Genomic DNA, 17,908 nt, shown 5'->3' with positions numbered 1-17,908 from the left:
CCAAATTCTAGATCGCAAGCATGTAGGAGTCCTTCTCTAAGTGCATCAGACCGAGGGGCTCAGAGGAAAATTCTGCAACCCCTATAACAGAGTTAGACTGCCGGCAGAATCCCAATTGTCCTTTGTACCCTGCTACCCACTGCCCTGTGGACAGACACCTTTAAGAATGCTTAGAACAGTTCTGCAAGGATGTATGTACACACTGTACCCCACTCAACTCCTACCGCAGCAGAAGACTAAGTGTACCTATGAGATTTTCTGTGCCTTGAGAACATGACCTCACACAGAAAGGATGAAATGGGATTTTTCTTTCCTGCATGGAAGTCAGTGTGAATGGTAGAAAGAGATAAATATTTTCTTAGCAACTAGCCTTTGCTGGGAACTTTGCACATGAGCCAGCACAGAACCTAGAACATAGTAGGAGCTCTGCAGTAACAGAACAACTGTAAAGGAGAAATCCTGATGAACAAGGACTAAGAGGGGAAGGTTGGGAGGTGGATGGGCAGGACCCATGGAAATGTATGCGGAGGGAGAGAAGCAGACCACCCACAGATGGCAGGAGAAAGAAGCAGATGGTAAATGAAGATGATGGGGAAAAAAAGTCAGAGATCCAAAGAGTCCTAGGTCCACAATGCTATAGAGGACTGGTCCAAGTTCACTTAATGAGAATGAGAATGATTAAATGTCCATCAACAAGGAAGAGTTAAATCTTCTACTCTTTTGAAAATAAGTCTATTTTGATTTACTGATTTAAAGACCAGCTCCATCAGGAGACAGCTGGCCGCCAGCCATCTGCACAGCCTTCAGGGACAATGCTGTTGAGCTGTGCAGCCAGGCACAGGGAATGACTGGCTACCTGGCTTCAGAGAATATGGGAGACAGAATCGTGTCCACAAGGGTTCCCAGCCATTCCTGAGAACTTCTTTTATAAATGCCTCTACGCAATACTATGATTTGGCAGTGTTTTTGACCATCAAACAAACTATGTTTGTTGAGTCATTGTTTCTCCTCTTTTTCTATTAATCACTGATATACCTTAGAAGTATACATGGCTTCTGACTAGTGTTGGATAATCCCTGTTCCCACACTCAAGCAATAGAATCCCACACAAAAGCAAAGAGATGTGTTCTTGCTAGCCCATACAGTCGTTTCAGAGGTAAAAGCATGATTTCTGTCTGAATTTTAGAGGTTCAGAAAATTGCTCGAAGAGTCCCAGCAACGTTCCACTGACCTCTAGGGGCTCAGGATCCTAGACTGGAAACCACTGATTAACTATGATTTTTTCTAGAAGCTGGTTGGCCCCCTGGTAAGTCTGTAGAGTGGGTTCCCTCTAATCCCCTATTTCCAAGACTTTTCCCCTTCCTGTCATCTCCCCTCCAACCCTTCCTTAGAGATCTAATATCTCCCCACCATATCAGAACTTTGATCAATTTATTTTCTTTCCCTTTTTTTATAACATTATTACATAGGTCAGATAATCCTAGATAATAGTATGAGAGACACTCAAATTCTTAAAACCTGGATATAATTATTTTCTATATTATAATCCTTTTTTCAGTTGTAATAATTATAAACAGTGCCTCAGTCTTCAGATGCAAGGAATGTCACATTTGTTTTTCTCAAGATTGGTCCAAGTCCAGCATTATCTTTTAGGAGTGCCCCATTCTCCCTTGGATGGTTCAAGGCCCCCAGGAACTTACAGAGTCTGGAAAGAAGCCCCTTCGACTTCCTCTCTGAGAGGAGGCACCGTGGGGTCTGTTTCAGCTGCCTCCCCTGCCCTTGCCTTTCTTGGCCCCGCAATGGTGCAGTCAAGCCTTCTTAGTCACTACTGCTCTAGGCAGCTTTGCTTAAGCAGATCCCACTCCACTCCCTCTGTGATGAGCAACCTAGGCTCAAAATGCCACCACCATTAGTTACCAACCAGTTCAGGGTCCCAAGAGGTCATTCTCTGAGATCTTGCTGCCTTAGAGGCACAATGCCAGCATGAGTACAGGCATCCACCCGTCCATCCATCCTTGTACAACTTGCAACTGCTCCTCCTCTCCCAGGGGTGCCTTTTTGCCCCCCTGAAACCAAAGTGCCCTGCCATTACCTTAATAAGATTGTATAAATAAATAAAACACGGAGGCCTGTTTACCCCCGTAAGGGTCAAGGGGTGGACAGAGGAGGAGGAGGTTGGTGGGTAAGGAAGGAATTGCTTCCAACTCTTCCTAATGAGGTGCTCACAGATGGGAGAACTTCATGCTACAGCAGTGAAAAGCAAAATCAAAGTTAAGTTTTCAGCAGGTCTCTCTCTCTATTACACACACACACACACACACACACACACACACACACATGCACGTACACACACACTAAGTATGGGCATCCTACTGCCCCAACTTTATAAAATTTCAAGTGAATTTTATAATACATTTTTAATTATAAATATATATTCACTGAAGAAATTTAGAAAGTGGAGAAAATTTTTAAAGCCTTAGGTAACTTTTATGATTCAATAAGATACAGAAGCATGGGTTAGTATAAAGATCAAAATGAGATCTTCCATGGAAGCCACACTAAGGATATTGCCACTGAACAGCAACAGTGCTATGATTAATGTATAGGCTTATAGTCCCTCATCCATAATTCTGACATCCAAAACCAGAATCTTTCCTGTAATTCATCTGGCATTAAAACCTGACCTGAAGCCAAAGCAATCTTGAGAAAGAAAAACAGAGCTGGAGGAAGCAGGCTCCCTGACTTCAGGCTATACTACAAAGCTACAGTAATCAAGACAGTATGGTACTGGCACAAAAACAGAAATATAGATCAACGGAACAGGATAGAAAGCTCAGAGATAAGCCCATGCACATATGGTCACCTTATCTTTGATAAAGGAGGCAAGAATATACAATGGAGAAAAGACAGCCTCTTCAATAAGTGGTGCTGGGAAAACTGGACAGCTACATGTAAAAGAATGAAATTAGAACACTACCTAACACCGTACACAAAAATAAACTCAAAATGGATTAAAGACCTAAATGTAAGGCCAGACACTATAGAACTCTTAGAGGAAAACATAAGCAGAACACTCTATGACATAAATCACAGCAAGATCATTTTTGGGGCTTCCCTGGTGGTGCAGTGGTTGAGAATCTGCCTGCCAATGCAGGGGACACGGGTTTGAGCCCTGGTCTTGGAAGATCGCACATGCCACGGAGCAACTGGGCCCGTGAGCCACAATTACTGAGCCTGCGTGTCTGGAGCCTGTGCTCCACAACAAGAGAGGCCGCGATAGTGAGAGGCCCGCGCACGGCGATGAAGAGTGGCCCCTGCTTGCCACAACTAGAGAAAGCCCTCGCACAGAAATGAAGACCCAATACAGCCATAAGTAAATAATAAATAAATAAATTAAAATTGCAACCTCCCTTTAAAAAAAAAGATCCTTTTTGACCCACCTCCTAGAGAAAGGGAAATAAAAACAAAAATAAACAAATGGGACCTAATGAAACTTCAAAGCTTTTGCACAGCAAAGGAAACCATAAACAAGATGAAAAGACAGCACTCAGAATGGGAGAAAATATTTTTAAATGAAGCAACTGACAAAGGATTAATCTCCAAAATATACAAGCAGCTCATGCAGCTCAGTATCAAAAAAACAAACAACCCAATCCAAAAACGGGCAGAAAACCTCAATAGACATTTCTCCAAAGACATACAGATTGCCAACAAACACATGAAAGGGTGCTCAACATCACTAATCATTAGAGAAATGCAAGTCAAAACTACAGTGAGGTATCACCTCACACCAGTCAGAATGGCCATCATCAAAAAGTCTACAAACAATAAATGCTGGAGAGGGTGTGGAGAAAAGGGAACGCTCTTGCACTGTCAGTGAGAGTGTAAACTGGTGAAGCCACTATGGAGAACAGTATGGAGGTTCCTTAAAAAACTAAAAATAGAACTACCATATGACCCAGCAATCCCACTCCTGGGCATATACCCTAAGAAAACCATAATTCAAAAAGAGTCATGTACCACAATGTTCATTGCAGCACAATTTACAATAGCCAGGACATGGAAGCAACCTAAGCGCCCATCAAGAGATGAATGGATAAAGAAGATGTGGTATATATGTACAATGGAATATTACTCAACCATAAAAAGAAATGAAGTTGAGTTATTTGTAGTGAGGTGGATAGACCTAGAGTCTGTCATACAGAGTGAAGTAAGTCAGAAAGAGAAAAACAAATACCGTATGCTAACACATATATATGGAATCTAAAAAAAAAAAAAAAAAAATGGTTCTGAAGAACCTAGGGGCAGGATAGAAATAAAGATGCAGACGTAAAGAATGGACTTGAGGACACAGGGAGGGGGAAGGGTAAGTTGGGACGAAGTGAGAGAGTGGCATGGACATATATACACTACCAAATGTAAAATAGATAGCTAGTGGGAAGCAGTCACATAGCAGAGGGAGATCAGCTCGGTGCTTTGTGTCCAACTAGAGGGGTGGTATTGGGAGGGTGGGAGGGAGGGAGATGCAAGAGGGAAGAGATATGGGAACATATGTATATGTATAACTGATGCACTTTGTTATAAAGCAGAAACTAACACACCATTGTAAAGCAATTATACTCCAATAAAGATGTTAAAAAAAAATAATTAATAAAAAAAAAAACCTGACCTGAAGAAACAACAACAACAACAAAACCTGACCTGAAATGATATGTGGCTAGTTGTGGTCTTCATTTATCACACTTAGTATGAGTATTCCTATTTTGCTATAGATATACTGGCATATTTGATTATTAGGTGCTGTTCCAGACAGTACAGGAAGTGTTCCATAATATATATGTTACATTTACAAAATATGAACAATTGTGAATTCTGAAATCTATCTGTGCCAAGTATTGGGGAAAGGGATTGTGAGCCTATATACTCCAGTCTTTGAGGAACAACCTCTGCCAGTAGGAAATAGGACTAAGAACACTCATTGCTTCAAGATCTTAAGCAGGATATTTTGTTTTAACTTTGGGTCATTTCACAAAGCCTAAACTTTAAACCATCAAAATGCACACCTTTTTGTCACTAAGATTTGTGTGTTACAGACATTCTTATCTCTAAACTCCTGTCACCTCTGGGGGCTCTTGGGATAGAGTGAGATTCAGGGACACAAGGATGATAAGGGCTTGAAAGTCAGGGATGGAGTGAGGGTTAAAGACATCACTTGATTTTTTTTAAGTTCAATAGTTATGTTTTATGGCCACAAATTAGATATGAATATCATTACAGCAACCAAATGGCTAAATCGAAATGTCATGAACCCCTGAGAGAAAGAAGGAGATTTTTATAGCTACTAAAGGAGAAATTGTAGCTGTTCCCAGGAGGCCTAAGACCCCCGAGAGAAAAACGGCACCCAGAAATCTGGCCAATAAAACATATAAGCCCATAGGTCAGAACTGGAAAGGCACAGGCCTGCTTTGTTAACACAGCACAGCATTGGTCCTCACGGGCTTTATTTTGTTTTGTTTAATGTGAAGAGCTTGCCACCATTAAAACTTGGAAGTTTTCACATAATACCTTGGTATCTGTCTTCTCTTGAAAAATCTAAAGACCTGGCAACATTGGGCCCATGTTCATGCACAGCAACGATCATCTTGAGCTGGGAATAAGCCATTGCACCATTTAGACAGATGTGAACTCTCCATTTCACTGAAGTACCCATACTTTCCCAGGAGGTCCACATGGTCCTGCCAGCATTTGGGAGTGAGACACACATGCTTTAGCCACCCAGGACCTCTGGGGTACATGCTATGGATTCTGAGATATACCAGAACACATTAGGGCTACACATGACTGTGGAAAGTATCAAGCTGGAGAAAGGGTCTTTTTCTGCAGGGGGTACTGACAGCCTTGCTCCAAAATATATATTTGAGCAGCAACGACTAGTAAAATAATCCAGAGAAATCCCAAAGGGAAGTGCTGAGCAGAACTAAGAAATCAGTGAAGATTTTTGCAGAAGTAAAATAACAGGATTGGAGAGCAGTGTACTCGGGTACTCTTAGTGATGAGAACCTTAAGGAACAACTAATATAATTATTTTCACTAATGAGCAATTTGTTGCTTTTCTCCCAGTCAAATACAAACATCCCTAGTAGTAATAGAATACCTACTAAGTACAGGTGTTCTACATATGTTGCCTCATTTACTCTTTACAACATCCCTGGGAGGCAGGTATTATTATGTCAATTTTAGAAATAAAGAAACTGAGCCCTAGAGATTTTAAGTAACTTACTCAAGGACACTAGCTTATCATTGTTATAACCAAGATTCAAACTCAGGTCTTTATGACTCCCAAATTAATTCACTTTTCATTATACCACTAGACCAAAAACAAATATTTATCTTTGCTCACCAAGAAAGTAATTACTCAAATGATGGAGACAACTATCTCCTCTCTCCTTTTAATAAACATTACTCTCAGGATCTGACATAAGCTAAGCTATACCTTAGTGTGAGTTTAACTCATTTTGGAGTTTTAATGGAGACCTGAAAGATTTTTCACCCACACAAAGAGAGATAAATATTCTAGGGAAGAAGGGCACTTCCTCGTGTCACTGAAGTCACAACAGCCTTTTTTAACCACATGGAAGTGTTGGAGGAGGTCATCCAGAGGATGTGGCCACTGGTTAACCCAAGAGCTGGACCCAGGCAATTGGAGGCTCCTCATCCCCTCCCCTATCTTTGTAATGTATGTTCTGCCCACGGTTCCCAGAGTGAGAGCTGTTTTCAAGGATGCAGCCTTGAGAGAACAATGTGCTGTTGAGATCATCTGGATGGTATATGTGACTGAACCCAGTAAAGGCCTCTACATAACTTTTAAGATTTGGCAGGGGTTGGGGCTTCCCTGGTGGCGCAGTGGTTGAGAGTTCGCCTGCCGATGCAGGGGAAGGGGACATGGGTTCGTGCCCCGGTCCGGGAAGATCCCACATGCTGCGGAGCGGCTGGGCCCGTGAGCCATGGCCGCTAAGCCTGCGCGTCCGGAGCCTGTGCTCCGCAATGGGAGAGGCCACAACAGTGAGAGGCCCATGCAGCGCAAAAAAAAAAATGATTTGGTGGGTGAGTGCCAGGGGTCTACTCATCTTTCAGCATCTCAAGACAAACCTTGTATATAAGTTCCCTTGTTTATTAAGGCTGCCACCTACCAATCTGGTGTGATCTGCCTCATTCTTCAGTCTTGTTATCCTCCCTGTAGGGGGCCAGCTTGCAAACCAACATTAAGTTCACACCAAACTTACAAATATGGTCTGGGAGGCATGCTCAGGGGCCACGTGTTAAACCCTGATGGGTCCAGTCACAACCTCCTGAGCAGGAGACAGTTTGAAGAAAGATAAAGCATTGATTTTTCAGGCAGTGCAAAAATCTCTGGCATCCAGGTACCTATCACATGATCTCAGAAAACTCAATTATTAATATGAGTATATGAACATCATTTTGTTGTGATTAGATTTAACTTTAATTTAAATTGTTACAACCACAAGGGAGCAAAACAGCAGTCTCGTGAAATAAACGAGTCCATCTCAGTTTTATTTTTCATGTTTGCAAGCCAGGATTATCGGTAAATCTTATGTCAGGTGGCAAATTACCAAGAACTGCATTAAAAATGTGTATAGTCATTTTCATTTTTGAAAGATTCAAGACATTAAATGCATTAGACATCTCTTATTTATGAGCGGGAATGACAGTTTTAATTTAGTTGTTCATTTAGCCGAGCCTGACGTATTGTGACTCTAAAGGAAAACACAGGAAATATCTAATATTGACATCTTTCAGAGCCTGCAGTGACCATGGGTGCAAATCAAAACCTGGTTATTTTCACTTCCCTTCAAGGCCTGTCAAGACACAGTCTTCATCCGTGACCTTGTGTTGTCTGTCCTCAGGAATTCTGATTGGCTGACAGAGCAGCCCTCATCTGCTAGTTTCACAATGTAAATCAGGCTGCTTAGTAGGAGCTGTGAACATGCTCCCAATTAATTATGCATGCAGAGCTAAGTCACTAGATCAGATCTACGGACCACTTCAGGGAAATGCCAAAGAATTTTAAATGCCTGCTCTTGCCTTTTCCCACACTACAGAAGGGTTGTTATTTGGGTTTCCCAAAGATGTGCAACACCTCATGGATATAGAAAGAAAGAGGCAAGAAACAGATGCAAGAATCGTGATTTGGAAGCCAAGGGATAATATGTTAATAATTAAGATGCACTGCAGTCACTAACAAAAGTCAGAAAATGAAGGAATCATTTTTGGAAATGTAGGCTCCCTAATCACAAAGCCCCATAAACTCACACACATCAGCCTGGTGCCTTGTGACAGGATACCTTTGGATTCCTGGCTCAGAGGAATTGCAATTATCCGTAGCTTGGAGCATTTCAGAACTGCCATGAATCCTGAAGTGACCCCAGCCTCCGGTGATGAGGAATTACAACACCTTGGCCTCTCTCTGAGCCTCTGGAGGTAGGACAGATCATATTACCTGTGCTCAGCCAGCTAAGAGGTGTGCCTTTTGATTGAGCACGCCAAGCATTGGCCACAGGCTATACTTTGGAAATTACTACAATGCTTAAACGTTTGCTGATTCCAAACCACAGATTGACTGACTGATTTATTGTTTGTAAATTTTAAACAATTTGCCTGGGGAATTTTTCTCTATGTGTTTGTGTTTCATGTGTACAATGCTTAAAGCACTAGGACTCCTGAGGAAAAAGGACCAGTGCAGAATTCGGTGAATTTTGAGCCCCTGGAATTGCTTAACAAGCTAACATGGATGTATGTTTCAGGATCATTTGCAAGAACAATCTCTTTGGAGAAAGGAGGACCAAGATGTTGTTTTCCAATATGTAAGATAGAAACCAGGGAGCAAACCAATGCATTCCAGCAGAAATGGTGCACAAAAGGTAACCAACTCCCCTGGCCCCCCACTGCTGTGCCTTTCCAAACCCCCAGCTGGGGCCACTCGGCCCTTCCTCAGGCCTTGGGGCATATCCTGAGGTCAAAGAAATAGAAGGAACACTGGAGCTCAGGGACTCACAACCATTGAGTCTGGGGTGCTCCTGCCTCTGACCATGGATCCCAGACCCAGTGCTGGGACTCCTTCTTGCCTTGCATCTTACAGCAAAGACCTGCCTTATCTACCAGTGTTGTCTTCAGAGCTCCCAAACCCTTGCCTTCAACTCCTCTAGTTTCCCTGGGAGCTGAAGTCAGCCTTGCTTGACATTCTATCCTTGTTCCCCCAGAAACCAGTGTCCTAGCCTGTAAACCTACTGCCATTAATGAGGTCAGACTGGGATGCAGCCAGTCTGGATGCCTGCCATGACCTTCCTGTGCCTCCCAAGGCCACCAGCCAGGACAGCCACCAGGTGCCTCTGCTGAAACTCCCCAGGGTCTGTTTTGTCCCCTCTCCTTCTCCAGAGCTGGCCTATTCTCCCACTAGCATCCTAGATCTGATAACTAGGCATTTAGCCTTTCCCTCTGCTCCAGCCAGCAAGCCTATTGACAGCTTTTCCGGGATTCCGGACTTCCCCAGCTGCTAATCCTGCCCCTCCTCCAGCTCTCTATTCCCCTGCTCCAATTAATCTAGGCAGGAGCTGACTTGGCTTGTGATGTGAGGTTAATTATAGAAGTGATAACATTTCTAAATAAAAATGAGCTCCTCAGTTTAAAAAAAAAAAAAACTAAATTAAAAGAAAACCAGAAGGAAATAATTTGGGGTTACAACCCACAACCCCAGTTCCCGGCTCTCGTGAGCACTTTCTCCATCAGGACTTGTCCCTTCTGGCAGGGCGGGCTTCATGGACGCACAAGCCCTTGAGCAGTCCTACAGGGCCCTGGCCTCAGAAGCGCACTGCATTGGGTTTAATGCTGTGCTGCTCCTACCTAGAAAAAAAAATTTTTTTTGGCCATGTCACGGGACTTGTGGGATTTTAGTTCAACGACCAGGATTGAACCCAGACCCTCAGCAGTGAGAGCAAGGAGTCCTAACCACTAGACTGCCAAGGAATTCCCCCTATCTAGAAATTCTTAATTTTATCTTCGAACTTGTGTTTTGTTCATGAAACCCAATGGGACAATGAATGGCACATGGACGTGAGCGGGGGAATGTGTTCAACATGCATGTTCCCCTTAGTTCCTGCTGCCCCCCTAGCACAGAGTGTTCCCGATGCCCTAGGATTTTGGTGGACCTACGATGAGCCAGCAAGACTCAAAGTGACTACAAGGTACATGTGACAGCTACGACTGCGTATGTATGGGCACTCATAGCCCCAAGAGGCCACACTTTCTGTTCAAGTCAGAACTTGTTTCAAACACAGAAAGAAGGCGATGGTGCTGGAAGAAACACAAATGCCCAAGAAACCCTATTGCATCCTTTCTTCCTGGTGTTACTTCATTCCTGCCAGTTACTTCTACCCACTTCCAATGAAAATGATGACGTAAAAGGAAAGGAAAGAAAGCAAGGCATAATTCCCTTCCTTTCAGACCTTCCTCGCTCCTCAGTGAGGCAGAGGTAGAGAGTGCTGGTAGAAGGTGAACATATCAAGAAGTGAGATTAAAACAGTTGAGTTAGGGGCTTCCCTGGTGGTGCAGTGGTTGAGAGTCCGCCTGCCAATGCAGGGGGCACGGGTTCGTGCCCCGGTCCGGGAAGATCCCACATGCCGCGGAGCGTCTGGGCCCGTGAGCCATGGCCGCTGAGCCTGCGCATCCGGAGCCTGTGCTCCACAACGGGAGAGGCCACAACAGTGAGAGGCCCACATACCGTAAAAACAAAAAACAAAAAAAAACAGTTGAGTTAGTTAAAAAAACAAAAAAAAACAGTTGAGTTAGTTAAAAACAAAAAACAAAAAAAAACAGTTGAGTTAGTTTTGTGAAGTGTTTCCACTGTTCTCGTCAGAACAAAATACAAATGCATGTGTTTTGCATGAAATACAAATTGTGTAATTCTGGTGATTCTACACGTGAGTTGAATGCTCCTCTATTTGCATTTAAAACTAGCACTGCACAATATAAAGTTGAACAGTCAAATTCATGCTGATAATCTTAAATTTCAATTTGCCTTTACTTAGAAAGACATTACGCAGCAAATAAAAGTCGCCATGACAAGTTGTGAGAGAGACCATGGGAAAAAAGGAAAAAGCTTTCTATTTTAGTACATTTAACATCACTTTTTCCTGCTTTTTTTTTTTTTTTTTTTTTTTTTTTTTTTGCGGTATGCGGGCCTCTCACTGTTGTGGCCTCTCCCGTTGTGGAGCACAGGCTCCGGACGCGCAGGCTCAGCAGCCATGGCTCACGGGCCCAGCCGCTCCGCGGCATGTGGGATCTTCCTGGACCGGGGCACGAACCCGCGTCCCCTGCATCGGCAGGTGGACTCTCAACCACTGCGCCACCAGGGAAGCCCTCCTGCTTTTTAAACAAGGGGTCCCACATTTTCATTCTGCACTAGACCCTCACAAATTATATGGCTGGGAGCAGGCTGGCTGGGCAAGCAGAGCAACCTCCATGCACAGCCCAGACTGGCGGGAGTGGTCCCGGTGGACTTCTCCAAACCTGCGTGTTCCTCTCTGTGTTTGCATTTTCCTTCTGAGACTCCAGTGCTGTGGCTCCTCTGCCCTGGAGTTGGGTTCCAGCTCTGACCTGATGGACTGACCTTGAGTCCTACATGGCTGCCTCTGGTGTAGCACAATTTTGGCCACTGCATCCTAACCCTCAGGCCACTGCTGCCTCAGGCCCAAGCCCCACACCACCTCTCCGTCTCTACTCAACAGCAATATTCCTGCTCACCCACTCAACACTGTTCTTCTGCATCCTCAAGCTTGCCAACCTCACTCTGTAGCTCTGCTTAGACCGACCGAAAGCTCTGTCTTCTCCCTGGGGTTCTCTGTCTAAGCAACAGGGCCATTTTTAACCACATTATGCCCCTTATTGATTCAACTCCTCTCTTGGATTTCCTGTCACTAGGGATCTGCCACTTGATACTGCCTGGCTCTCTATCAAACTGCAGAACTCTGCAGATGATCAGAGTGTGGGGGACAGGGGGGTGATGCTAGCTGGGGCCAGTTACCATGGCAGAGGGAATGGAGCCCTGCCCGGGGAAAGCAGCCTCATAGCTCCCTCAAATGTTACTTGGTTGTCTTTGGTAGATCAAAAGTCCCATCAGTCAAGATGGCTTACATCAGAGGTTCTTCACCTTGGTTCATTAGAACCCTCCTGAGGAGTTTTTAATAAAAACCAATGTTGGGCTCCCATCCCCAGAGTTCTGGTTGAATTGACATGGGGTCGATCCCAACACTTGTCTTTTTTCACACCTTCCTCAAAGGACACCAATGGGAGGCCAATGCAGAGACCCACTCATAACATCAAGAGCTGAGCTGGGCCTAAGCAGCAGAGCTAAGGATGGAAGACAGAACCAACATGGCTACCTCAGGATCACTGCCTGGTTCCCCCCTCCCAAGTGGCTCTGGGTGAATCACTTATGTCACTGAACATCACTTCCTTCCTGTGCAAAACAGAAATAATTTTGTATAATCCTGCCCTCTATGCTGTAAAATAAGATTAGAACAATTATACATTCCTCACATTTACCTAGTAATTTATAATTTCTAGTGCTCTTTCACAGTTATCAGACCCTAAGATAATCAGGGCACACTTGGGAGACACTGGGTGGTGCTACAGACTGAATGTTTGTGCCCCCAAAACTTCACGTTGAAACATAATCCCCAATGCGATGGTATTTGGAGGTAGGACCTTTGGGAATTGATTAGGTCACGAGGGCTCTGCCCTTATAAAAGAGACTCCAGAGAGCTCTCTTGCCCCTTCTGCCATAAGAGGGCTGTCTGTGAACCAGCAGTCTGGCCCTCACCAGACACCAAGCCTTCCAATGCCTCGATCTTGGACTTCCCAGCCTCCAGAACTATGAGAAATGAATTTCTGTTCTTTTTTTTTAATTGAAGTATAGTTGATTTACTATGTTGTGTTAGTTTCAGGTGTACAGCAAAGTGATTCAGATATACATATAAATCTATTCTTTTTCAGATTCTTTTCCATTATAGGTTATTATAAGATATTGAATATAGTTCCCGGTACTATATAATCAGCCCTTGTTGGTGATCTATTTTATATATAGTAGTGTATATACGTTAATACCCCCAAATTTCTGTTGTTTATAAGCCACTCTGTCTGTGGTATTCTGTTATAGCAGCCTGAACAGATTAAGACAGGTGGGGAAGTTAGAAGTGCGTATGTAAGCACAGATGACCTCATTAGTGTCATGAAGACACCTGGCTTGTGGACTTTGCTCCATCTCTGAAAACTTCTCCAATGTGACAAATATTTTCATAAATGAATATGTTAGTAAGACACAAACCTAAGCTTATCAACAACATTCTCAGTTATTCCTGTTACTTATTTTTTATCCATTTATTTATTTGTAGATTTCTATCAAAGTGTAATGATCTCTTAAGTGGGCAACTGCCTGATTCTTTCCTTTAGGACCTAGAGATTGCCATACTGAGTGAAGCAAGTCAGACAGAAAAAGAGAAATATTGCAGCTATTGCTTATATGTGGAATCTAAAAAAAATCATACAAATGAACTTATTTACAAAACAGAAACAGACTCACAGACTTAGAGAACAAACTTATGGTTACCAGAGGGGAAGGATGGGGGGAAGGGACAGTTAGGAAGTTTGGGATTGACATGTACACACTGCTATATTTAAAATGGATAACCAACAAGGACCTACTGTATAGCACAGAGAACTCTGCTCCATATTCTGTAACAACCTAATGGGGAAGAGAATTTGAAAAAGAATAGATACAATACCTCTATATGTATAACTGAATCACTTCGTTGTACAGCTGAAACTAACACATCATGGTTAATCAACTGTACTCCAATATAAAATTAAAAGTTTTAAAAAATTAAAAATAAAAATAACTAAATAAAACATCCTGGTCAAGAACTTTAAGGAGACTGACTGTGAAATCGAAATGTCTTCTGTCTGTCTGTCACTAGGTTCTCGCTTATTTTTTCCTTTTCCTCTTCCTCCCTCCCCTACTTTTCTCTCACTTCAGCTTTCTTTCCCTCCTTTTTCATCTTCTCTGAGTGATTCACATTAAATGGGGCTTTTTTCAATGTATCTAGTCCAATTCCTTGGCTGATTCCACTATTAAGCGATATGCTGAAGGTGTCAGGTCAGCCATCTCCCGAGGCAATCCCATCCCTCAGCCTTCTCACGTGTCCTGGGAAGCTTCAGAGTATACAACACAAAAATTTCCCTGCAACACCTATTATGTCAGCTTCTCTTTCTTCCATGAGAATAATTGGTTTCCAGCCTACTTATTCCAGCCTATTGTGGGGGAGGGGAGGTTTGGAGGAACTGGGAGATGGGGATTGACATATATACACTATTGATATTGTATATAAAATAGACAACTAATGAGAACCTATGGTATAGCACAGGGAACTCTTCTCGATGCTCTCTGGTGACCTAAATGGGAAGGAAATCCAAAAAAGAGGGGATATATGTACACATATAGCTGATTCACTTTGCTGTACAGTAGAAACTAACACAACACTGTAAAGCAACTATACTCCAATAAAAATTAATTTTTAAAAATATCCTATTTGGTATCTAGAGAAAGTCTTCCCATTTCCTCCCATCCCTTTTTTTTTTCCATAAAAAACTGTACTTATTCCATGTATAAAACTTGATGAGCTTGGGGTTAAGTATACACACATGAAATCACAACCATGAAGCCCATAAACATATCCATCACCTCCCAAAGCTGCCTCCCTACTCCTTTAACCTTAGCAGAAAGTCGGCCCTCTGCTCAGAACAAAGTTGGTACCCAAGAACAAACCTGTGTGTTCAGTAAAGATAAAAGGCTGCTCAAGTCGACGGAAACAGCAACTGAAAAGGACAGCTTAGGTCATCACATAGTGATCACATGCAATGTCTAACAGTTACATAAATAGAAAAATTCACTTAAGTGCCGTTTGGCCGACAGTCTTTTGGGGAGGGGATAAAGTCTTCCATGCTGAACGGCCTGTGGGTAAATACTTGATCCATTTCCTTGGAAACTGGCAATACCTTCTACTTCCATTGGCATCAGGAACTTTTTGCCTTGTTTTGGCTAGATCTTTCCCAATTCTGTCTTCAGAACAGTTTGTTACTAAAAGATACCTATCACTTTTTCCAGGCGAGTGAAGGAAGTGGGAACATTCGTGTTCATAAGAACAAAATAGTTGTAGCACTTCCACGTGTTCATAGGGCACCCCTTCCCAGAATAGCGATTCAGCAGTGTGAGAAGGGCTCTTTTTCATCCAGCTTTGGCCAAAAGATATTACCTGGGGGCAGGGAAGCACAAAATACTCCTCCACACGCGATGGGAGTTTTGTAGTGGTTCTTCAGCACAGTTGGTTCTACCACATTGTCGGATCTCATGTACAGACATCTGTCCTCCAGGACTGACTCCAGAGGCCCCGTCCGTGCCCACGGCGCAGAACCGGTCAGCAAAAGCAATGGCTTTCTGCAGCCGTGCCACAGCCTTGTGGCTGCCGAAGTCCACAAGCACCAGCTGCTGCAGATGCTCCATCAGCTTGGCTGTCATCCGGCCACTTCCCTCCACCGCCTTGGAGGGGAAAGCCCGGCGCCCTCCCATGGAGGCCCGAAGGCCCAGCCACACAGCCCACACCCGCATTTCTCTCTCCTTCCATCCCTTTCTTATGACTAAACATTCTGTCTTCGAAAGGTAGGCAGTTTTCCTCAACGCCCTCACCTGTCGTTTCATACTGCCATCGCGTGGACAGCTGAGGGTCTTGGCTCTCCCAACCCCTACCCAGCAATCACTATCTGCACCTGGCCTGATCCTCGGTTGCCTCCTGAAGCTGGGTTGCAGGTGGAGTCAGGCATCATCCTGAAAACCGAAAACAGTTGCAAGGAGCAGCCCTCGGGGCAGGCTTGGGCCTTGGCAGGCAATTTATGGGCTCAGGAAGAACGTTTCACTCCCAGAGGCACTGCATTCCTAGTCAGCCCAGACTGCCCTTGGGGTGAGAATCAGAGAGTGATACCTTCCCTTTTATGCTTGCAGTTGAAAATGCAAATGTTGTTATCAGAAAAGGCCAGGGGAAGGATACTTGTTTTTCTTGTGTGCCTTTTTCCTAATTCACAAACACACCCACGCACACACACATATTCCAGACCCACATGCTCTATATCTCTTTGTAATTTTTCCTCCTCAACTTCCTCTATGTTTTTTCCTTCTCATGTCTCTCCTTCCTTTAGAAATAATCAATGACTTTAATCAAACTCAAGTATATACATCTTCATTAACTAATTGGTGTGACACCTTAAGATAATTAATTGTGGTCACTGAGGAAAATAAAAACATTTAACTCTATGAGGATTCACTCTTAACAGACTATTTTTTAGAGCAGTTTTAGATTCCCAGCAGAATGGAGCGAAAGGTACAGAGATTTCCCATATACTTCCTGCTCCCCCCACCCCACAGTTCAAGAGTTCAGGTAGGGAAGAACAGACATCTTGACAATATTGAGTCCTCTTATCCATAAACATGAACTATCTCTCCATTTATTTCATTCTTTTTTTTTTTTTTTTTTTCTTTGCGGTACGCGGGCCTCTCACTGTTGTGGCCTCTCCCGTTGCGGAGCACAGGCTCCGGACGCGCAGGCCCAGCGGCCATTGCTCACGGGCCCAGCTGCTCCGCAGCATGTGGGATCTTCCCGGACCAGGGCACGAACCCGTGTCCCCTGCATTGGCAGGCAGACTCTCAACCACTGTGCCACCGGGGAAGCCCTCATTGTTCTTTAATATCTTTCATCAGAGTTTTGTAATTTTCCTCATACAGATCTTATACACATTTTGTTAGATTTATACACAAGTCATTTTTGGCTACTAACATAAATGGTATTGTGGGTTTTTTGTTTTGTTTTGGCTTGGTTTTTTAGTTCTTACCTTTCTTATTTTTTTATTCAAGTATAGTTGATTTACAATATTATGTTAGTTTCAGGTATACAGCATAGTGAGTCGGTATTTTTACAGATTATATTTCATTAAAAGTTATTACAAGTAATGGCTATAATTCCCCATGTTATAAAATATATCCTTGTTGCTTATCTATTTTATACATAGTAGTTTGTATCTCTTAGTCCCATACCCCTAACTTGCCCCTCCTCCTTTCCCTCTCCCCACTGATAACCCCTAGCTTGTTTTCTATATCTGTGAGTCTGTTTCTCTTTTGCTATATACATTCATTTGTATTATTTTTTAGATTCCACATATAAGTGATATCATACAGTATTTGCCTTTCCCTGTCTCACTTATTTCACTAAGCATAATATTATTTAGGTCCACCCATGTTGCTGCTAGTGGCAGAATTTCATTCTTTTTATGGTTGAGTGATCTTCCATTGTATATATTGGGTTGGCCAGAAAGTTCGTTCAGGATTTTCCATAAGATGTTACAGAAAAACCCAAACTTTTTGACCAACCCAATATACACAATATCTTCTTTATCCATTCATCTGTTGATAGACACTTGGGTTGCTTCCATTCTTAGCTATTGTAAATAGTGCTGCAATGAACATTGAGGTGCATGTATCTTTTTGAATTAGTGCTTCTATTTTTTCTGGGTATATACCCAGGAGTAGAATTGCTGGATCATATGATAGTTCTATTTTTGCTTTTTTGAGGAACCTCCATACTGTTGTCCATAGTGGCTGCACCAATTTATGTTCCCACCAACAGTGCCCAAGTGTTCCCTTTTCTCCACATCCTCTCCAACAATTGTTATTTGTCCATTTTGACAGGTGTGAGGTGATACCTCACTGTTCTCTTGACTTGCATTTGTCTAA

General features: G+C 43.1%; 1 pseudogene; it reads right to left on the bottom strand.

Annotated features, from left to right (window-relative positions):
* Window positions 1–15,330: 15,330 nt before the first annotated feature.
* On the bottom strand, window positions 15,331–15,736 carry LOC103077866 (glutamyl-tRNA(Gln) amidotransferase subunit C, mitochondrial pseudogene; annotated as a pseudogene).
* Window positions 15,737–17,908: the final 2,172 nt, after the last annotated feature.

Source organism: Lipotes vexillifer, unplaced genomic scaffold (assembly GCF_000442215.2).
Source record: "Lipotes vexillifer unplaced genomic scaffold, Lipotes_vexillifer_v1.1 scaffold1010, whole genome shotgun sequence".
Taxonomy (NCBI): domain Eukaryota; kingdom Metazoa; phylum Chordata; class Mammalia; order Artiodactyla; family Lipotidae; genus Lipotes; species Lipotes vexillifer.
Note: the sequence above shows the minus strand (reverse complement) of the source record. Positions and strands in the feature narration are given on the sequence as shown.